Source organism: Notamacropus eugenii, chromosome X (genome assembly GCF_028372415.1).
Source record: "Notamacropus eugenii isolate mMacEug1 chromosome X, mMacEug1.pri_v2, whole genome shotgun sequence".
NCBI lineage: Eukaryota > Metazoa > Chordata > Mammalia > Diprotodontia > Macropodidae > Notamacropus > Notamacropus eugenii.
Genome location: NC_092879.1, coordinates 48,099,904 through 48,123,865, shown reverse-complemented (window position 1 = coordinate 48,123,865; position 23,962 = coordinate 48,099,904). Strand labels below are relative to the sequence as shown.

Below are 23,962 nucleotides of genomic sequence, written 5' to 3'. Positions count from 1 at the left end.
TCATTGATTCAATCTTAGCCCTGGAAGGGACCTTAAAGATCGTCTAAGCTGATCGCTTATTTTTACAGAGGCAACCGAAGCCTGGAGAAGGAGAGGGACTTCCAAGTCACTCCACAGGTGATTGCCCATTTCTTTCTTTTCAGTAGCCTCCCGCTGCCTCATCAATGCGCCATGGATCCTCAAGTCCTTTCTAACCACAGTTCTTAAAATTGAATCTCTTATTCTTTATATTTTTTCTTGGTAAGTTTAAACTCATTCATTTCTTTTTCGGGGGAAGGGAGGAGAAAGTCAAGTCAGCGTACATAGGGGAGTGAGGGATAAGAAGCAGCATTGTATAACTGTCTCCCTTTACCATTTCCCCCACTGCTTTAAAAAAAAAATCTGAATAAGAGTACTGAAATAGTTATCTTCCCTCTGCATTATTGAGGTTTGGGGTGGGAAGAGACAACCAGAAAGAGCAGAATATTCACTTCTTGAAGCAGGAAGTGTTGTTGGGGAAAGGGAGAGGTGAGAATGAACTTCTGTTGTACCCTGTCCGTGCGGTGTTGCAACGATCAGAGCTTGTAATTTCCGTGATTTGATGGGCAGTAGCATCTCCTTTTTATCAGTAACAGGGAAGATGGGAATATGTCTGGAGATCTCCCCCTGGCGTCGCCCTTAACTACCTCTGCCATAGCCAGAGGAGCCTGACTTGCTTAAGATTAAGTTCCCTGTAGATTACGAACAAGACACTCGGTCTGCCTAGCACCAGTGCTCCTCCCGACACATGCTAGGATGTGTGTGTGTGTGTGTGTGTGTGTGTGTGTGTGCGCGTGTGTGTCTGTCTGTCTGTCTGTCTCCGAGGAGTAAGAGGTGGAAGCTGCGATGAGCACCTCCGAGCAACTCCCGGTAATTAGTGCAAAGGCTCCAAACCTGCCTTACTGCCACCCCGCACTGTGGTCGCAACTTGGCTGGTGGATCTTAATATTCCTACCCCTCACCCCGCAGGCAGCCCCGTAAAGACACACACACAGACACACAGACACAGACACAGACACACACACAGACACACACAGACACACACACACACACACACACACACACACAGACACACACACACACACACACACACACACACACACACACACACACACACACACACACACACACACACCTTTCCGTTTCTTTACCAGTAAACTAACAAGCAAACATCTTCAGCTCAAAGGAAAAAACTCCTCCGTCTATCCTCACCCCCTAAATTAGCAGTACCTGGAAACTGCCGTGTAGACTTCCCCAACCCCCCACTCCATATACAGCTCCCTCGTGCCCCCTGCCTGTCTAAGGGCGGGAAGGGAGAGAGGACTGAAGGCGAAGCTAATTTTTCTACTTGGTGGGTGCCCCCGGCTCTGTACATGGTATCTCCCGCGGTTTCTCCTATGTGGAGAAACGGGCCGGCTACCTTCTGTTATCGGCGTCCCCCCCCCCCCCCCCCCCCCACCCAATCACTTGCCCCAGTGATGTATCTTAGTGCAAATGTTTGCTAGTACCACTCACATCTGGCCGGGCGGTGCGGATGTGCCGCGGCTGCCTAGCGCTGTCCGCGTCCGAATGCCCCGGTTTCCCGAGCATGCCCAGTCTGCTAGGGAGAACTCCGGGAGGGAGTTTCAGGGCAAGATTCCGCTTCTCCGCTTTTTCGCTGAAGCTGAGGTGGGTGGGCTGGAAAGGAACAGGGGCGAAGGGGCAGAGCTTGAGGTTCAGTACAAGTACGGGGCCAAGCCACCCGAGGGGCCGGGCTGCGGGTGCCTGGGAGGAGGCTGGACCAGGCAAGTGCCCCAAGACATTGAAGATAGCCTCCTCTCTCCTTCGGGGTGGGGGATTTGGGGTTTCCAGTGCCTGACATTAGGCGCTCCCGACGTGGAGAGGTGGCAGGGAGCATGGGAGGTGCGAGCGTCGGGGACGATTAGGTTCCGATCCTGGTTCAAGATTTGTGGAGAGCAGGTCCCTGGGGACTTTGGCGAGGTGTGTGTGCGTGCGTGCGTGCGACTCTCTCTGTGTGTATGTCTGTGTCTGTGTGCCTGTGTCTGTCGTGTCTTTTGGGAGGGGAACAATACAAAAATCTTTTTTTTAATTTTTTTTGCCAAAGTTATACTGTGAAGAGACTTTGCATTCTTTATAAGCCAATGCGTAGAAACATAGCCTTTGCATGCGGATTCCAGTTTGTTACACCCCCATAACTTCTCAGCTCTCCTCTCCTTGCCCCCCCCCCCTCCCCCTTGCCCGTTCACCACCGCTGTCTTTTCTATGCTTTGCCCCAGTCCTCTAGGCTGGCTACCTGCACCTCAGCCCCTCCTCCATCTCCTCCTCCTTCTCCCCGTGTCTCAGCTGCGGCTAAAACCTGGAGTCTTAGGGAAAGGGGGAAAAAAAATCTGGTAGCTGTGGAGCTGTCAAACCGGGCATGCTCAGTAGACAGGGCAGGTTTTTTTTGGTCGCGAGTAGCTAAGAAACATTTTTTGCACCAGCGGCAGCGGCAGCATCCTCAGCTTCAGACAGCGGCAGCAGCGGCACTGGCAGCAGCTGCCGCCGCCGCCGCCGCAGCAGCAGCAGCCCCAGCAGGGCGAGCTTTGGCTGAGCCTCAGAGTTTCACCTCCGAGTCACCCAGCCCACAGAGCTCCGGCTGTCCTCTTTGCTTTCCTCTTTTCTCCTCTCCTACGCGCATCCTTTCTCTCTCTTTTTTTCTTTTCTCTCCTTTTTCTTCCTTCTCTCTTCTCTTTCTTTCTCTCCCTTTCTTTTCTCGTTTTTCTATCTTCTTTCTCCTCTCACTCTTCTCTCACACACATACTCAGCCACATACTAGAAGATTCAGACTTGAGCATACACACTCTTTCTCTTTTTCTCTCTTTCTCTGTCTGTCTCTGTCTCTGTCTGTCTGTCTCTGTCTCTGTCTGTCTGTCTCTGTCTCTCTCTCTGTCTCTCTGTCTCTCTGTCTCTGTCTGTCTGTCTGTCTGTCTGTCTGTCTCTCTCTCTCTCTCTCTCTCTCTCACACACACACACACACACACACACACACACACACACACACACACACACACACACGCACACGCACACGCACGCACGCGCTCACACACCCGACCGACTCTGACACTTCGAGCTGGAGCGCCTTCTGTGCTGCTGCCGAAGCTGGGCTCGGTTCCTGGCATAGGCGCCAGAGGAGGAGGAGGAGAGCTGAGAGTAGGGAGAGAGCAGCCCCGGCTTTTGCCCAGTGTCCCGTCTCCCTGCCCCTGTCCCAGCCGCTGCCGCCACCGCCGCCTACTCCTACTCCCAGCAGCTCAGGGATGCGGGCAGCCGAGCCGCCACCGCTGCCTCTTCGGCAGCCGCAGTAATGTGGATTTATAGTCGCTCCTCTTTGGAAGCTGTCCAGTCCCTGGCACCGACCTCGGCACAGGCAGAGGCATCGGCGCACCAACAGCTCCCCGGGCTGGGCAGAGGCCGGCGCCGCTGAGCACCTGGCAGTGCAGCCCAAACTTGATTTCTGACTCGGGAGGTAGGTGCGCTCCTCCTGGGGCCCCCTAGCTCTCCCGCGCTCGCTAGGGGATTGCGGGGGAACTTCACCCCCGGGGCTCTGGGCTCAGTGAATTCCACAGGCCTCCGCCCTGGGGATGGAGGTGGGAAAAAGGCTCGATAGGGACCTGCCCCGCGGGATCCCTGAACCCTGGCGGTCCCCAGAGCAGTGGGTGAAGGATGTTCCACTCGGTTCCGCATTTTCCACGCTCTCGGCTCGCAGCCCCGCGGGCTGAGTGGCAAGCGCTCCAACAAGTGGAGCCGGCTCCTACCTCTGGGGCTTGCTTTACCCTGGAGAAAAGAAAGGAGAGGTGAGGAAGAGAGAGTCCCACTTGGTGACTCTCCCCTCCGCCTCCGGCTTCACAGCTCCCTCCCCTGCTTGCTTTCTCTTTCAGTAAGCCTCAACTTTCCGGGGACTAGGCATCGCCAACTTGGGCGTCTTCCCGCCGCCCCCCCCCCCCCGCCCCCCACCTGCGACATACTTTTTTTTTAAGTACACCTTTGTTTGCTGGAGTCAGGGATCGCCCTCTCTCCGAGCCCGTGTCTTTCCGTGTACTTGGCGCCTTAAGCTTCCACTGGAAATATTGTCCCCTAGATGATCGAAAGCGTTCAGTACATCTGTTGATGCCCACGACCTGCTAGATGTAGCTGGGGGGGTGGGGGTAGGGGGGCAATTGCCTGAACTCCCTATCTAGAAAGAAGCGATCTCTGGCTTAGCTTTAGACTGCATCTTTATACGTTTTTGGATTTTTGTTTTGTTTCTTCATTTGAGACAGGGATGGTTTTCCAACTTGTTTGGTAGCTGTCTTTGCTTCTAGGGTTGCGTTGAACCCATGCAGACTCCTTGGGGAACAGCCTGTGGTTTCCAATTGCAGGGGCAATCTGTGTGCCAGAGGATCAGGAAGCTCCGAGGCTCCGGGAACTGGGGCGGGTCGGGGACGGGCTTGCCGCTACTAATGCTTTCCCCTCGGTTGCTTCACTCTGGGTAGATAGATACCCACTACTGCTGCAACGCGAAGATGTGGGAGGAAGGTTCTCTCCCGTGTGGACTAAGGGTTCTCAGTTTAAGATGGGACTCTTCTTCCCCATAGCTCCTGAGTGGTGAGTACTGAGTGCAATGAAAATGACTCTGAAACACGCAAGTTCTGGAGGCTCAGGATTGCAATGTAATTCCCAAACCCAAAGCAAATGGCCTGGGAACGTGGTAATAAGGGAAGCTTTACTAGGGCCGAACAGCTCCCGTCTGTGCTAACTAAAGGTCACGGACATTTTCCCCGAATGTGAGACGGTTTCTCTCGGATAGTAATTAACAAGTCCGAGACGCTGCGCAGGGGAAGAAAAGCGTTGTTTACCTGTTTGGTGAAAACGTTACAAATATCATCCTTGCTTGTTATGAGGGGGGAAATCAGCCTCCATTCCCCGAGCAGAGAAGGACCAATTCCCTGATATAACAAATCCGTAGCAGGAAGGCTCAGCCTAAGGAAGAGAGCTCATCCCGAATAGGTGAGCCGGAGCTTTCACTTCGGGTATCACCCCCACATCTCCACCCTGTGGTTTTTGTAGAGGTATTCTTTTTTTCTCTCGATCCTTGCCATTGCCTGCTATGAAAACAACTTTTCTAGAGACATAAGCAAGAAGCTAAAGGAAATAACTTTTTTTTTGGGGGGGGGGGAAGAGCTTAGAGTCAGGAGAAGAGATTTTTGGAGATCTTTAAGAAGTTGCTTTTTTTAAAGCTGTTTAATTTTAAAGGTGTAGACAGCATGCTCTTTATATACCCCATAGGTGGAGGGACTTTTCCATAGATAATGAATGCATTCGAAATAATGTTTAGATAATTTCTCAGATTAGTCCTTATTATAAGCAATGTTTAAGTTTCTTTGCTCCCTTAAGTGTTTTGTTTTTTTTAAAATCACAGGTGTTCCTTGAAAATATCTCTTCAGAGCAATAGTGACATTTTTTTTTCTCTTTCCCTTTTTTAAGGAAGAAAATCCTTAGGGGCAAAGGCGGGGGGGAGAAGTATTCAGATATAAGTGAAAATTGATTTAAAAAAATTCAAAGGTCTAGATGAAAAATGGCTTCTGTGAATGTTAGGATGTTACAATTCAACCATTATAAGCTGGGACTCCAATGAAGTGGTTAGCCTTGCCATCCCAGTTATCGTATCTTTTAGATGCCCTTTGCACAAAGATGTTTGCTGAAACTCATTAAGAGTCCACCATTCATGTTGAATCTGCTCTAAATTACTTTCATTTGTGAAGCTACACAATTTGCTCTTGATATGTTGTTGGTGAGAAGAGAAGGTTAGAGGAAATTGAGGCCCTTGCCTTGGTCTTTAAAGCTTCTAAGCAGTAAGTAGACTTGGAGTTTATTGCAAAAAAAAAAAATCATACTTCATTCTATATCAGAGACAATGGTAATACACATACTTTTTGCTCTGAAGCTTTCTGGCAACTTCATTGCCTTCAGATTTAAATGCTCTTTACAAGTGGTCAATATGGATTATGATGGTATGATTAAATCATATTTAGTTTACTAGTAATACCTTGATAGGTCTTCCTAACCCAGTTCTTTTTTAATTGAATTCTCTGAGTCCATTGTGTGTGTAATATATCACTTAATACTTTTTTAGGGAAAGAGTGATGGAAAAATAATTTTCCCAAGTATGCATTTTTGTATGTCCACAATACTGTAAGCATAATTTTGCAGATGATGTTTAGCATCTAGAGGTACCTATCATCTGTAAAATACGGATGGCAGTGCTCTTGCACTTTCATATATCCAATTTCATTAGCAATACTAACTTTAGCAGTAATAATGTATTCTTAAGTAAATATCTTTTTCTCCCGTTTACCTTGATAGAACTCCCATAATGTGTTGTCAGTAAAACAACAGGCAGTTCAGATGGGAAAAAATATTGCCAGAGATACTAGTCATTCTGGTCAGCAGTGTACACATCTAGGGATATAGCGACTGATTTAAAACAGAACTGGAAGGGAGAGTTTCAGCCCAATAAAGTCCCAAATGACTTGCTTTTACTCATCTGTGATTTGTAATTGTTGTACTAGATAATTATTTTAATGGGAGTAGGGATGGAAGCTTGTTTTTCCCCCTCAAAGATGAAATTAGTATCAGCAAGTTTGGTTTGAAATCTCTTTTCTTGTCTTATTTTTATTGATTGTTAGAACTGGGGAAAGTGAGGATCCTAACCAGCTAGAATCACATTTATTCCTAACAGCCTCAGTGGCCCAGCCCCGGTAGCTCTTAAATATTGTGACACTGTATGCTGCTTGGACCTTTATTTTTTTTTAATGCCATTAAAAGTCATAATATAGATCAGGATTTTTAACCTGGGATCCACAGACCCCCCCCCAAGAAGTTCATGAATAAGTTTCAAGGGATCTATTAACTCAGATGGGAAAAAAAAATTACACCTTTATTTTCACAACCCTTCAACTGAAATTTAGCATTTCCTCTGATTATTTAAAAACAATATTTCCAAGGAGGAGTCATAGGCATCACCTATGCTGAAGGAGTTAGTGACACACACAGAAAAAGATTAAAAATGCTTTCTACAGAACAATCCAATGTGGTCACTAACATTTTGAACCTAGACCAAAAAAAGAGGGGCTGTACCCTTTGTTGGGGGGGGGGGGTACAATACTCTAATTCTTTATAATAAACATAGTATTCATTCTTGGGGCATTCATAGCATCTTGGCTCACAGTCTAACCGAAGTAGATGGAATCATAAAGTATTTTAACAGTTGATTTATTGGACTGTGAGCTACTAAAAATAGCATCTCACAGTCCTATAAATCAAGCCTATTAAAATCTTATGTAACTTCGGGGTCTCATTTCTAGAAATGGAGGTATCATTTTGGCTACCTTACAGCATTGGTTTTTAACCATTAGTCATTATTTCACTTCCTGTCCAAACCTTCACTTTAGGTAAACAATGGCATATGGTAAAATGTGCATATCTGCCAGCTAACCACTACCTTTTGGGTTTTGTTCCAAATGTGAGGTAATGATTCTGAAGTACAGGCGGTTGGTTTTTCTTTCCCCAACTTCATGAAATGAAAAACAAAACAAAACAGCCAAACTGTCCAGCAGCTGGCACATGCAAAAATTAAATCGTCTTTTTTAATATTAAGCAAAATTTCAATTCTAAGCTTTCACCTCTGTATTTATAATAGGCACATACCCAGGACCAGTTCTCCCCCGTGCCCCACTGGCCTGTGCTGGTTTCTGTTACTGCAAATATATGACACCTAAAATATGTGAAGTAGCCCTCCCTTCATCCAGATGTGTGACATCAGGCAAATCAAAACATCTGCTTAATTGGCTGAATTTTTAACTTTGTAACCTGATGTTTGCATCATTTGACACAGCTAATGAGACTTATAAAGCAACAAACCTCCACTGCCAACAAAACCCTTTGATTTTAAAATTTCGAGTCCAGTAACTTACCTTTGCTTGATGGTTAGAGTTTATTGTGTGTGTGCTTGAACTATAGAACAAAGATGGTATATGTCTTCCACCTTATCCCTGATAATCCCCTGTAGAGGTATCTACTAGCCTTGAAAAACAGATCGGGGCACAAAAATCCTAACCTCTATCTATTAGTTCCTGTTCCCAGAAGATTTGTTCACAGATTTCAAGGGAACTGAGAGGAATCCTCCATTGTGTTAACTTCTCGTTTTGTCTGATGACATATTTCTCAGCGGCCTTTATTCTACCTCCATGGAAATTAGATGGGACAAATGGAAGTCACTAATTCAGGATAAGAATCATGTGTTTTATTTGATTTAAAAACAGCTATTCGGTCTCAGTAACTGTTGGGTGATAGGTGATTTACTAAGCAGTGATAAAGGGATAGGAATAAGGAGAGGGACTAGACTTGTGGTTTCATGGGTCTGCCTCTCTAGCTTCTCTGCAACTTAAAGTCTTAAAGAGTTGCCTAGGGCACTGCTCTAGGGTAAAGTGACGCAAGCCAGATCCCATAGCTGAATGGGTCAGAGGTGAGACTTGAACCCAGATCTTCCTGGCTTCAAAGCCACCTTTCCAAAATCAGCACAGATCCCTCATCTTCCTGAAAGACTTTACCAATGTTCTAACATATTTTTTTTTTACTTTTCTTAAGGAAGTCATCTTAGATAACCCTTGATATTTCGTGTATGTGCATATCTAGAATGCTATAAAAATGATCACATCTGTAAAACAATTCTCAAATGACAAATATGCTGGGAAAAATGTTTCTTCAAATGATGATTTTAGCAGACTTTGAGGGAGTAGTTATGAAGCAAGTAAAACAATATAAATGGGTGTTTGAATTTTCCCAAAGGATTTGGTTCTTCTTCCCTATCAAATATAAAACCACTTTTATTAGCATATCCTTATCTCACTTAAAAAAAATATCATTGGGCAGATCAAATGGATTCAAGTAACGTTTATTTGAAATCGGAAAAACAGTCATTTTTACCAGTTACCATAAAGCATACTGATTGTTTTAATTTCAATTGACAAAGTTGTCAGTTGATAAGTAGTCAACAATGAGGAAATTGCCTTTTAATGTTGTTCATATTCTTTGTAACATTTTTGTGGCTGATTACGACATGAAATTGAATTTTGGAATCACAAAGCCTATGTGAGCTGAATTGTAATTCATGCTAAGCTTCTTGGAACAGCAGTTATAGGTCATGAGAAAGTAAATTATTCTGTATATTTATAGCTATGAATGCAATCCTACATTGTGGCTAAGAGAGAATGATTACTATCAATTACAATTTTTGCTCTATTTTGAGACTGTTTTGATTTTATATCAACAGTGACAACCCTAAGAAATTCTCATAATATGTTACTATTTCTGGGAAGTTGAGCTACTAACTTATCTACTTAGAAAGGGGATAATGGGGAGCAGGATTAAAGTAAAATAAAAATGGATTTACATTATTTAATTTTGAGGGTGACCAGCATTCCAAAGTATAAATAGAGCCTAAACATGATTGTGGATGGTCAGATGAATTGGTGAGTGCGTTGCATATTGTAACAGTGGTTTGAAGCTTGGAAATGATTAGATAAAACTTTATCCAGTAGTCAGATAGTGAGTTTTAATATATTTTGTAAATAATTTTGTAACTGTGTCATAACATCCAGATAAAAAGTGAAAAATTCATCTGAATGATGCCAAATATCCATATGATTAAAATATTTAATCCAGATGTTTAGTCATCATGGAGACATAATCCTAGTTTCCACTTGGATATCACACTAACTTTACTCTTGAAATGCTTTGATGCTCCAGTGAAAGGTACTGTATCTCTTTGTTGTACTAATGTATGGTCCGAGTTGTTCTTGTGACTGTAGCAGAACCCAACTCTTTCTGTTGTTAGCAATGGAATTCTTGTTAGTTTTCATGAGTGAACATAGGGGAGGAGGGCTGCAGGTGGGGAGTCATCCTATATACCTGAAAGGAAAAGCTGATCACTGGTTGAGGTCAGGAACAACGTTATGCAGTTGTCTGATTTATCATTATTGGTTGAGTATAATTGTATGTGTTTTTTCTAATGTGTCTATCTAGTTTAGACACCTGCCAAAGCAAGCATGCCAGATTAGCTGGACTATTGGCTTATTGACTATATCACTGCCTATATCCCAGCTGTATATATTTTAAGAAAACTCATCAGTTGGTCGCTGAAATTACACAATGATTCTGCAGATGGCACATCTCAGTATTCCAGGTTTTTTCAGGTGCATTTAAAATTAAATGTCCTAAGAGATGATTAATTCAGGAAAGTTATTGATAATGAACTCATCTTATTCTACACATCCTTTGCACTCATGATGATGCCTTATTAAAGGTGTCTCAATCCTCCTAATTGACACCTGTGTTTAAATATAGAGGCGTATAAATACACCACAGCTACAAACTAAACTTGAAGTGCAGAATATATTTGAAATTGAGTGAATTCTTGTCAACAAAATGTTTGTCGTCATTATCAGTGTTTACTCTGAGCATTATTAATTCTTGTGTTTTAATGATATATTGACAACTGTTCTGTAAAATTGCTAACATTGGGAGACAGTGATATAAGAATTTCTTTACTAGCTCACAAATGGGGGGAAAAAACACAATCCTGACCCCTAAGGGCCATTTCTCAAAAAGGCTAGAGACTATTTTAGCATGAATGTTGCAGACATTGTTTACTTTAAACTCCAAATAAGCATTTTCAGAGAATATGAATAATTTTTATTTCAATGCTTAAAGAAGTGTTTTATGTAGGGAAGCACTAAGAAAATTGCTAAATAAGTGAACTAAATACAACTTCCTTCCAAGGAGACAGTATTCCATGAAGTGACTTCTGAAGGATGATGGGCAGTGGGGTGGTAGTCAGTTGATATCTCTTGACTTGCCACTGGCATAACCTTCAAGAATCAAGATTCCCCCCCACCTCCACCCCCACACACCACAGTGAGGCAGCAGAGGAGGACTTTAGAGGAAGATTATTTCTTTCCATTAGGTCATTTGTCCAGATTACAATGACATGCTGTAGACCAACTAGACCAAATCTTCAGAGCAAGCAAACATTGGTTGAGCAATTTGGAGCCCTAGTGGGAACTGTCCTGCTCTGAGTCAGACCAATTTTCATATGTTATAGTAGGAAACATTTTATGTTATTTTAGAGTATTGCCTCTTTTCAAATATATTTAGTTGCAACTTGTAATTCTTTATTACAAATACATTCATGTGTTCAGACTTCACATTTAGCCCAGTAAAATGGTGGGACACGGTTTATTTTTGGTTCAAAACCCATGAAGTGTTAACATAGGGGGTGCTACATCTTTTTCATTGTTTTGTTCTTTTTCCCTGTTTGAGATATTTCCTTGTTGAAATATTGGACAACTTGTGAAAGTGAGGTAATTTTCATGTAAACAATTAGAATTCAGTGCAAGGAAAATTATTTTAAGGGCAATTTAACACAGGACGGTGAAAATTTTTTGAATATACTTCTGTAAAACATTCAATAAAACATGCTTAAGGAAATGTGTTTAACAATAATAGACTCAGTGAGAAAACTCTAGCCCCTGACATTTGGTTTAGTACCCTGGGAAAAGCCTCATTTAAGAGAGAAGAAAAGTGAAGGTGTACACAATGCTTGGCAATAATGAGGCTCAAAGTGATGTTTTCCACATGCTCTAGGTGGCATCTTTTAACACTGTAGTATAATAAAACATGAATTATTATGTAGATAATGATATCCAGTGGATCAAATAATCAGGACTCCCCAACCATGCCTCCCCATGTAGTAAAATCACACAGTGGGTACTGATGAATTTGTACTGAGTATTAACCCTATCCCTAACGCAGGTCTCATACATCAGTTCCTTTGTTTTTCATGTTTATGATCTAATGATGGCCATGTTTTATTATTGACATGAATTGATACCTCACTTAAGATATTCCTCTTAGGGCGTTAATTTTGAGATCAGCTGACCCAATCACATTGCCTTCTACCCCAGTGTAGCAAATGGGGAAACTTAAACCAAATGATGAGAAGGGAAGGACATGCCTGTGATCAATTAGCTAAAACAGTTAAAACACTAGCTGGAACCCACAACCCAGATTTCTTACCACTACATCATGTTACCTGTAGACATTCACATCCTTTTCTTTTTTTTTAAAAAAAAATATTTTTTAGTAAAATCTTTGGTTTTTTATTGCCTTTGTTTCCAAATATACCCCTCCCTTACCCCCTCCTGTGAGCTTCCTTTTTATCAAAGAATAAAAAAGCTAGTGAGAAGGGGAAAGTTCAGTAAAACTAATTGGTCAGGGGAATCTGACAATATCTGCAACGTTCCATATGCAAAGGTCCCACCCCTCTGCAAAGAAAGAAGGGAAATTACATTCCTTAATCTCTTCTCTCAGGCCAAACTTGGTCCTTATGATTATACATTATTCAATTTGGGATTTTTGTTCTTTCCATTTGTGTTGCTGTCACTAGTATATTGTTTTCCTCTTTTGCTTATTTCACTCTGTATCAGTTGATATAATTTTAGCTATGCTTCTTTGAATCCTTAATATTCATCATTTCTTATGGAATGATAATATTCACTTATATCAATCTACTACAACTTGTTTATCTGTTCTACTTTTGATGGACATCTTCTTTGTTTCTAGTTCTTTGCTATCACAAAAAGGCTGCTCTGCATATTTTGGCATCCATGAGACCTTTCTTTAGGTCTTTGATCTCCTTGGGGTATGTGCCTAACAGTGGGATCTCTGGGCCAAAAGGTATGGACACTTTAGTCACTTTGTTTTGCATAATTACAAAATGCTCTCCAGAATAGACCAATTCACAGTGTATTGGTCTGCCTGTCTGTCCGCAGTCCCTCCAACATTAACATCATCCCTTGCTATCCATTTGTGGCTTTTTCAAAGCAGTGCTATGCTAACCACTAATGCTGGTGTGTTTGATTTTCTTTTAAAGGGCCAAGTAGAAGCGATTAGGCTAAATGATCCAAATTATCTAATGAGCCTACTGAAAAGGGGTCTGTCTGCAGACTGAAAAAGTTTCAAATCCTCTGCACTAGGCCATACTTTTGTTCAGCTCAGAACTGGTAAGAGTCAAGTTTATTCTCTCAAGATATGAGCAGGGAGCTCATAGGAGATTAAGGGAAGCTAAGGCCATTTTCATACAGCTCTAGCAAAATGCTCGTGATTTACCTTGTGTAAAACAGAAGTGATTGCCCACTATATTTCCTCATGTCATGTAGTAGAAACAATTAAGTGAAGTTAGACTATAGATTACTTGGCTATTCAGCTACAGTCACCTCTAATGGAAAAGAAGAAAAATGGCCTTGACAAGTTTTGGCAGGTCTGATCATTAAGAATGCTCACGTTGCCAGAAAGAAGGAAGCTACAGCCAAGAATGGGTTCTTTTGTAAGTTCTTTAGATGCAGGGAAAGGAAGCAACATTGTGGAATCCAATTACCTTCGTCTTCTGAGAGCACTGATCTTAGTCATTGCAATTTTATCATGTTGCTTCTCATGCAATATCTTTCTGAGTGAATAGCTCGTTGGAAAAACAATATTGGGAGCTTGAATGGCATCATTATTTAGTAGGCATAGATTCTCACAGTCCAATGTCTCTTACTGGAGACATAAGTAAAGATGTCATTAGGGAAATGAAGCGTACCTGATATGGCCAAGATCCACTAGAGAGACATTAATATAGGCACAAGAGTAATAGGAAAGCTATCATTATATTTCATTTGAAATGAAGCAGGGGAGACTTTTTTTCCCTGTTTCCCAAAGTCCTCAGACTGAGGCCCCCTAAGACACTGAGATGTCCAGTCAAGAAAGTTGGGCTGATTTTTTTCTTCTATTCATAGGAAAATAGATTTTGAACTGGAAGGGACCTCAGAAACCATCTAGTCTAACCCCCTCCTTTTACAGAGGAGGAAACTGAGGGCCATGGAGAGAAAGTGGAGTGACTTGCCCAGAGTCACACAAACCATAAGCATCTGAGGCAAGATTTAACCACAGGTCTCTGATCTGGAAAGCCATTGTGCTTATCTCTATCCCATGTAACGTTGCAGGTAATTTGGGGAATGAGCACAGAAAAAAAATATTCCTGTATTAATAGGCCCTTTGCCTCCCAGTAAGCTGTGGCTCTCACCTTGGCAAAATGCTGCATATAGGCCAATTTACTTCTTAAAGAGTTTTTGCTAGGTAGGTGATGCGTATGAAACCAATTTCCACAGACTTACTCTGGTTTATGTGGCACAGAAGTGAGAAATAGTTTTGGTTATTAGGCTCTAAGTACTTTGTGAAATGCTTTGAAAAGCTTTTGACTGACTTAGTTTTGGGAGGGAACTACATATCTTTCCTGAGGATCATTTTTCCTTATGAAAAATTTGTATCAGGCAATTAGATGGCAACTAATCAAGGGCAGAACTTCCATTTGTGAATGATTTACATACAGAACATTGGTCACAGCAATGGTTAGCAACAGTATGATGTGCTGATAGCACTATGAGATCATTTTGGTGAACTTTCTCAAAAGCGATGATTTCAAAATTTGCCCATATTTTTAACCTGATTTCAGGTCATGTTCACTATATGGAAAGCCTTTTGACCCTCCAGATGAATTATTGTCCCAAACGTAAAAATAGATACTGGAAGAAGCCAATTAATTAGAGGCATAAGGTTAATTGAAGCACCAACCATAATGTGTTGGACCATTAGTGCCTTCAAATTTTTTATGCATTTTTCACTTTTGTGTCATTTCGATACACTGTGATATCTAAGAAGCAACCTCAGAGATTTCCTTTATGTTCATGTTTTTAGGAGTATATGATCTGGAATGAGAGACATGATAAATAGAAAGCCAGTATTAGAGTCAGAAGACTTCAGTTCCAGAGCTGCTTCTGACGGTACTTAGCTTGGTCACTATGGACAAGTCTCTCAGCTACTCAGTTCCTGATTACTGCTGTATAAGACTGCAGAATATAGATGAGTTGTTGATTTGCAATGGTAGCTTAGAGTAAACCAGTGAGTTTCCTCTATCAATGATACTAAAAATCTGGGCCACATATATACCCACCCTAACCTCCCCCAATAGCATACATTTTCTCCCCACTCCTTGCACACACACACCCTCTAGAAATTTAAAATAAACTAAATCACTATGGGTCAGCATAGATAATCAATTATAAAAGCTAGGATATGCATTATTTTTCTTGGGTACAGGAATTCTTGAAAAGATACTCTGACAGTGGACATTATAACAATGAATATATAACAATGGGTTTCATATATGTATATACATATACACACACATATACTATATATATATATACATATATGCATACATTTATGTGTGTGTGTGTACATAAAACAATATATAACAAGTAGGCCAGGAACATATAATTGTGAATGTTAGTCTGGGAAGGAATTTATCTCAGTTCTCATTAATTAAGGAAGGCTTTGAAAAATAGATGAGAATTCTGCCATGGATATAGTAGGCCTCAGTCAGGAAGACCTGAGTTCAAGTCCCATCTTGGACATAGCCTGGCTCTGTGACCCTGAGTCAAGTCCCTTAACTTCTTAGGACTCCCAGGTGATTCCTTCAGATCTCAGGTGACAGGACCTTCATACATAGAGTTCCCTCATGGGGAATTAGTTCCCTGGACCAGTAAGATCACTGTTACTACCTGACCCCCTACAAAATAAAATTGCCCTCCACTTCAATGAGCAGCAGTTTTAAGTTTAAATTTCTTAAGGCCCAACCACAATTCCAGAAAGGCTCATGTAACTTTTGTGTCAAAATTATAGCATTTGGAGGCAGGAGGTGGTTTTTTTCTACTGTGCCCCTAGCAACACAGCAATGTGTGTTCTAAGGATAATTTTTTTACACTTATTTGTAAGGGTACCTTTTGTACAGATATATCTTTTTGTACTGGGACAACAAAGTTAGGAATTCCTCCAGTCAAAAAGTAGTGCACCCATCTACAGTTCTAAATTGGGAAATGAACACAGCACTTGTAAGTGGACACGCTGTGAAAATGACCAAATTCTTTCAGCGGAAAAAGAAGTCAAAACATTTGTTGGGCATACATCCCTAAGACACGGAGTGTCTATAAACAATTAGTCTCCAAAGCATATTCCACCTATAGACTGACTATTTTTTTCCAATATAGCCTATTTGTGTCCTCTACTTCTATGTTAAGGAAATTATTTTTGAAAAAGATTTGGGTTGTCCTAAGCTTTCAGAAATTTTTTTGAAAGTTTCTACCATAAAACCACTAAGTTAAGTCCTATGGTGTAGTAGTCCATAGCCAATAGGAATGTTTGTAAATGGTATGGGAGCCGCGGCTTTCCACTGGAAAAATTTTCCCTAGGTTAATTAAACAAACAAATATTGTATATGTAATATACATATTGCACAATAGTAAAATAATTGTTTCTATTTTGTGAAACTCGCTGGCAGTGTGAAAAGTTGTGGCAGAAATGAATGTTTGAATTGATAAGACAACTCCATGTAAAACATACGCTGTTGACACAATTAAAAAAACTTTGTAGTGGAGATGGCACCCAAATGGGAAATTTATTCATGCAGTGTGTTTACTATTGCATTTAAAACTGGTTGACCAGAATGCTTAGGGATGGGGAAATTTGGGCTAATTGAATTTGTATTAATTTAATTGAATAATAGCTTATTCATTTAATAAGTCTTTTTTATCATAAAATCATAGATTTAGAGGTTGAAAAGGTCTTAGAAGATAGTTCAAAAACCTGTCATTTTACAGATGAGAAAACTGAGGCACAGAGAGGTTAAATGATTGGTTCAGGGTCATACAACTACTAAGTGGCTGAGGTAGAATCTGAACCTCCGGTGCCCTGTCTGCTACTTCCTTGTAAGGCCTAATTAACTAATGATTAATTAGAAAACCCCCCATTTGTTTCAACCTTTATTAAAGAAAGTCCTTCAAAAAATTTAACTTATGAGTAGCATAAGGCAAACATAAATACATTTGTTTTTTGATTACTGAGAATCTAACTTTATCTCGGGGGAGTCTTTTTGAATGTGAATTTTTATTTCTTAGGTATTGAATGTATTCGTGTTTGAGTGAACATGTGATGAGTTTACTGTAGTACCAGGAAGTTGTTCTAGTTCCTTTTCAGCTCAGTGCTTAATAACAACTTGTTTTCTTGTGATTTACCTCTATCTTTTAAAAGTAGAGTGTAGGGGTGGAGGAGAAAATTAGCTGATAGTTTGAATTGGTTGGCTTCTAGTTTAGGGAAAATTGTATCATGCTAGCATTTTTAAATGTATTTTAGTGGTACAGGAAGTTGTTTGTCACTCAGCCGATAGCAGAGACATTAAAGGATGATTATGGTCTTTCCAAAGATCATATTAGTATAGAAAGTGTACTAGATCTGAACAAAGTAGTAAAGGCAGGTTAAAAGGTTTATTTTCAGGGAGGGGTGGGCAGCAAGGGAGAGAGAGCAGAACAAAAATTTTCAGAAGTGAGAATGTCAACTTTACCACTTAAACAAAGGATTTCCTTCTGAGGTATTGGAAATTTGTTCACTTGAAATGTTACTTTGCTCATTGTCACACTCCTACAAGGTTTGGATATGTGGAGAGAGGGGTAGGGGAAAGGAGGATATAAATATTGACAAGCAGAAGTGAAAGAATGGTTCAGAGGTTGCAGTGCTATATTGAAGCTAAAAAGATTGCATGACTATAAAGGAAATGAAAACAAAGTAATCTGAGTTCAATAGGGATCTAGTGTTTATTAACAGCAGCAGCAGAGTATGTGTAGAGAAAAGAGCACTGAAGTAGGATTCCCTCTTTATCCTGCTGCTGTCCAATTGTTGCAGTCATGTCAGCCTCTTCGTGACCCTATCAGGGGTTTTCTTGGCAGAAATGCTGGAGTGGTTTGCTATTTTCTTCTCCAGGTTATTTTATAGATGAGGAAACTGAGGCAAACAGGATGGAGTGACTTGCCCAGGGTCACACAGCCAGTAAATATCTGAGGCCAGATTTGAACTCATGTCTTCCTGATTGCTGACTGGCACTCTATCCACTACAGTGCCACCTGATTCCTGTTTCTGCTTCTAATTATTAGTTGTGTGGCCTTTGATAAGTCCCTCCCTTTTTCTGAACCTCAGTTGTCTCTTCTGTGAAAAGAAAGCACTGAATTATATATTAAATAAAATTTCATCCAGCTCCAACATCTTGTGATTCTAAGTACAAATGAATTGCAAGAAATAACTTAAGAAGTGTTGGGATGTTTTCTTGTGCCAATTAATTCAAGCCAACCAAAATTTGATGTTTTATTTGGCTTAAATACACACACACACACACACACACACCACAAAATCCCTTTTGCTCTGTGCAAAAAAAGGACTTAGCGAGACCATATAAGGCAAAATGCTAAAAAGAACTGAAAAACATGTTTTGTAGAAATTTCTTGGTTAATTAGGGAATAAAAAGTGATTTTAAAAATGAGTAGTCTGAGGTGGCAGCCAGAAAAGTTCAGATGATCTTAGGAGAGGTGTGTGTTCATCCTTTGTTGCTGAAGAAGACCATGTCATCAGAGAAATAATGAGGGAGGGCTGTGCAGGTCACCAGCCTCACTTCTCCTCCAGAGCCATCTGAATCCAGTAGCCAGATATTCATCAAGATAACTGGAGATGACCCAGCATGAGGCAATTGGAGTTAAGTGACTTGCCCAAGGTTACACAGTTACTGAGTGCCAAGTGTCTGAGATGAGGTTTCAACTCAGGTCCTCCTGACTCCTGCACTGGTGCTCTATCCACTGCACCATCTAGCTGCCCCTCTTAGGAGAGGTAAATTAACCAGAAATGAGGAGGTAATTGTCCTCAGACCACTTCTAGAATCCTCTGCTCACTTCTGGGCACCACATTTTAGGAAGGACATTGATAAGTTGGAGAGTGTCCAGAAGAGGACAGACTGGATGGTGAAATATGGCAGGTTCATGCTATGTGAGGAGTAGATGAAAAAATGGGGATTGTGTAGTCTAGAGAAGGGAAGACTCACGGGGATAGGATAGCTGGCTACTAGTATTTGAAGATGTGTCACAGGGAAGAGAGAATAGACACATCCTCTTGGATCCCAGAGAGGAAAAGGAAGAAGAATGGCAGGAAATTGCAGAGGGGAAATTTCAGGCTTGACATGAAGAATGATTTCCCAAAAGTTCAAGGTACCTACAAGTAGAATGGGCAAGTGGAGGCTGAGTGACTCTTTGTTAGGTGTCTTGTAGAGGGATCTTTCCATCAGGAATATACTGCACAGGGTGGCTTCCTAGGTGTCTTCCAAGTGACATTCTGTGGTTCTAAGCCAGTATTTCTGTATCCCCTCAAACAGGCTGGAAGAGATCTCTGGCTGCTTTCTGCTAGTGACCTCTCACTCTTAGTTCAGTAGCTTGGGTTCTGATGCTTGGTGAAAACTGGAAAGTTTGGGCTGCTGAGAGACAATTTCTCTGTCAGCCTCTAGAAGGACAACAATTATACTTTTGTTCCTTTGGCAAAGTGGCCGCTCAAGGTCAAGCATCCCACTGTACTCTGAGACCAGCCAAGTGCACAACCCAATGACTTCAGACTCCAATGCTTCCAATCTGGCACCTTTCATGAGCACTGAGTTCATATTAAAGCAGTTAAAATATATTCTCCTTCATCTACATATCACAGCAATAACAACCTGGGCACAGGACAGTGACTGGGAGCAAATAACCACTTGGAGTTAATGACCTGAGGGACAGCTGAAGGACCATCGACTCTTTCTAGTCAGTCTTTCATCCCTGTAAAATGCCCTATACCTGAAGTGCCAAGCCTTCCATAATTTTCCTGTCTCCCATCAGATTAGGTAGTGGCCATAAATAATAGAGTTTAATACATAATAATGAGATGGGGCAGTACAATCAAATGTCAACAATGATAGTGCACCTAAAGGTGGCTGTTCTAATGATGAAAGCTGAAGAAAGTAGAAAACGAAATTTATGGATCATAATATTGTAGAAATGATTTGAGATGAAATATAAGGGAAAATTCATGTGGTGTAGGGGAACAGTTCCCTTTCTTTGTTCCTTATTTCACTGATGAATGATCTGATTTAGAAATAAGAATAAAAAGACTGGCTCTGACATCTCTCTTACGTAGATTGTTGAAATAGCGTGTGTTCAGCTTTTTCCCCTCCTTTTTAAAAAGATGCCCGATTATGCAAGTCGTTTTAGGGACATGTAGGGCACAACACAGTGACACAAATACATTTTGCCAGAGGAAGCACCCAGAGTTTAATTTAGACTGATTCTGCTCTAAATGTGCTGATTGAAATCAAGTCTCCCATCACTGTTTAAGATAGTCAGATCAGAATTTGGGCCTAAGGAGTATTAGAGTTGAATCTTGAAACCAGTGACTTTTAACATTTTGCATGCAGTCTTCTTAAAGCAAGGGTTCTTAACCTTTTTTTGGTGGCATGGGCCCAGTCCTTTGGCAGGCTGGTGAAGCCTAGGGACCACTTTTCAAAATCATGTTTGCAAGCGCATAAAATAAATTGCGAAGAATTGCAGGATAAAAAAAATTACATTGAAATACCATTATAATTTTCAAAAAAAATTTCACAGATCCCTGGTTAAGAACCCCTGACTTAAAAGCCTCTTTTTTGTGCTATTAATTGCCTATAACTGACCATCAAAGTCATCCTTCTCTCCATTAGTCTACACCTGTCAGTTGATGTGTCTGATGTGTCTCAATAACCCTTCATCAAAAAAGAAGAAACTGGTAGAATTTCTTTGCTGTGGAGAGAGGGAGAGTGAGTATAACATTTTCTTTTCTACTTATTTCAAAAAATGCCACAGATTTGAGTCCCCCACACCCACCCCCAAGGTTAGGACTTGATCTTTGTGTTGTGAGTAAAACAAGACACTAAGAAAGAAGGGGTAATGATGAACAGCGAGGTCACTTCTCTCCAATGTGAGTGGGACAGTCAAGGAAAGCAAACAGATTTGATGTAGATACAAGGAGTGATTGTGGATGAGCCATTCAGCTGAACAATACCAATCTGGCTATGGGAGCATATGCATGCATCTGTTACTAGAGAATTCTCAATCTGATCCCCTCCCAATGAGTCCATAAAATTGTAGAATAAACTTAGTGTAAGAGAGCTCATGAAAAGGAGTGTGGTAAGATGTTCCTTATACCCATTCATTTTCAAAGCTTTTCAGGGAAATGACATTTAATTGTGACATCCATCATAAAGGAGACTTGACTACATGCTTATTCACCATCTGCATATCTTAAAGATTTACTGCTTATCTGCATCTTAAAACTTTCTTTTCAGAATGGATATTTTATGTCTTCTACCTTATCTTAGGATATAGCTCATAATAAACACACATTGCAGGATCAAGAAGGTGTAGACTCCTGCTCAAAATTTATTTTATTTCTTTAAACATTCAACTCGCCTGTTTTTAGAGAAAAAGCTATAACGGGATGTTTCCTTTACCCGCACTGCTCAAAATATAAAGCCTTGAGTTTCAGGTAAGTATTTGTAGAGAAGCCATGATTGGCAATGCATATGTATTTCCAACCCTGACAGCTGGGGAAATGGGATCTACAGTTAATAGAAAGGCTGTAGTGGCTTCAAGTAAATCTCTCTTCATGAGTGTTATTTCCACCCCTCTAATACAGCTAACCCAACAGCTGAAAACAGTAGTTTCTTTTGGGTGAGGCGAAGACCACCCTTTCCATAGACTTCTATCTCACTTTAATAAATTTGAAATCACTATTTTTTTCAGTCCAATATACTTCCAAAGTATCATTGAGGAAACACTATTTATTTCCGAAAAACTGAAATCAACACAACAGGGCAATGTAATGCCATGAGGTATAGCATACAGTCAAAAATAGCCAGAGTCTTTTCAACAGAATGAGTATCGAATTGGTGACATTCAACTGTTGTTGCCCTCTTTTCACTAGATGTCTGACAAATGTCAGATGAAAATGTTCAGCTGATGTGACTCAAAATAGCCACATTTCTTGAATTCATCAGCCAGCTATTTTGTCCCAGCCTAGTCTGTAGTACTTTATATATGCTCCAATTTAAAAGAGGCACTTGAGGTGAAACAGAAAAATACAATTCTCTGCGTGTGTGTGTGTGTGTGTGTGTGTGTGAACAGATATTGTTCCATCTATTTGGGTCTGTATCTCCTTTCCTAACTGCGTAATTCTCAAAACCATATCTAATTTGAATTAGTACATTACAATAATGTACAACGTATCTTTACATGAAAAACATGCAGCAATTTGATCTCAATGAATCATGGAATATCAAGATTTGGAAGGATCTCAGGGCTCAGCCAGTCTACTACCTAAAGCAGCATCTCCTCTATAATACCCTTAGCAAGTATTTTCCAACTTTGGCTTCAAGACTTTTAGTGAAGAGGAACACCTCAGCTCCCAAAGCAGCCTGTTCCATTTTGGGGGGATAACTCTAATAATTAGGAAACCTTCCCTTAAATCAATTTTAAATCTTCCTCTGCATATTCTATTTCTTGCCCCTAGTCTTTGCCCCTGGAACCAAGCAGAGTAAGACTTATCTCTGTGGCCCATAACAGACTTCCAGATACTTGATGTTAGCTACCATGATCCTCGTTTAGTCTTTTCTTCCATAGTCCAAACACCATCTTAAGACACTTACTTCTTGTGGTCATTCTCTTTTGGATGCCCTTGTCCAGTTTATCAATGTCTTTCCTAAGATACAGAACCCAGAAATTGACACAGTAGTCCAGATATGGCCTGCCCAGGGCAGAGGACTGGAGGCCAGACTCTAGTTCAGAACACCATAACTCCTGCCTTAATGCATTACATTAGCTTTGGTTGTTGTTGAGTGCTATAGGAGGCAACCATGACTTAGTGGATACAGAGTTGGCTCAGAAGCTAGGAAGACCCAGGTTTAAGTCCTGCCTCTGACTTCCTAGCTCCATGTTGAAGCTCTGGAACTCTAGGCAAATCACAGTTCTCTAGAGAGGCAGCTGTCTAAGACTTTAAGCTGCAGAGAACGTGCCAACCAACCTTCATTAGTAGTTGGAGTTTCATCACATGGAAGTTCTTTGTATCCTTTAAAGTTCTTTAGATTTGTAGAGCTTGCAACCCACTAAAAGCCATGTGTCTTTTTTCAAATGACCTGTTGCCTTGCTATACCTCTCTTCCTCACCTATATCATCTCTCAGCACCTTACTTGCATGAAATTGACTTTTTAAAAAATTCAAATGTAAGACTTGCTTTAGGCAGCTAGGTGGCACTGCAGTGGATAGAGTGCTCAGCCTGGAGTCAAGAAGACTAATCTTTCTCAGTTCAAATCTGTCCTCAGGCACTTCCTAGCTGTGTGACCCTGGTCAAGTCACTTAACTTTGTTTGCTTTGGTTTCTTCATATACAAAAAGATCTGGAGAAGAAAATGGCAAACCATTATAGTATCTCTGCTAAGAAAGCCCCAAATGGAATCATGAAGAGTTGAACATGACTGAAATGATACCACAACAGCAATTAGACTGGGTCCAGGTTTCTAGCCTGTTGAAATTTATTCGATCCCAATTCTGTTACTCGTCATGGTTAACAATCTGTTCTAGCGTTTTGTTATCCATGAATTTGATTAGCGTGTCATCACTGCCTTTGCTTGAGTTATTGATATGAATGTTAATTACCAGTGGTCTGAGCCTGGATCCCTGGGGCATCCACAGGAACCTTTATTCCAAGGTGACGTTGCCCTGTTTACATCTGGCCTTTGAATCTGCTTACGTGGTTTATTGTCTCAGGTACATCTTTCCAACATTTCAAGAAGAATAACATGAGTGGCTGCATCAAATACTTTACTAGTATCTGGGTAAAATACATCT

General features: G+C 41.1%; 1 protein-coding gene across 2 annotated transcripts in view; it reads left to right on the top strand.

Moving 5' to 3' along the window:
• Positions 1-2,603: 2,603 nt before the first annotated feature.
• TENM1 (teneurin transmembrane protein 1) overlaps positions 2,604-23,962 on the top strand; it is a 773,658-nt gene continuing 752,299 nt past the window's right edge. For both annotated transcript variants that reach the window (XM_072626495.1, XM_072626494.1), the window contains exon 1: positions 2,604-3,520. The gene's annotated coding sequence lies outside the window, so the exon portion shown is untranslated. The remainder of the gene's footprint in view (positions 3,521-23,962) is intronic.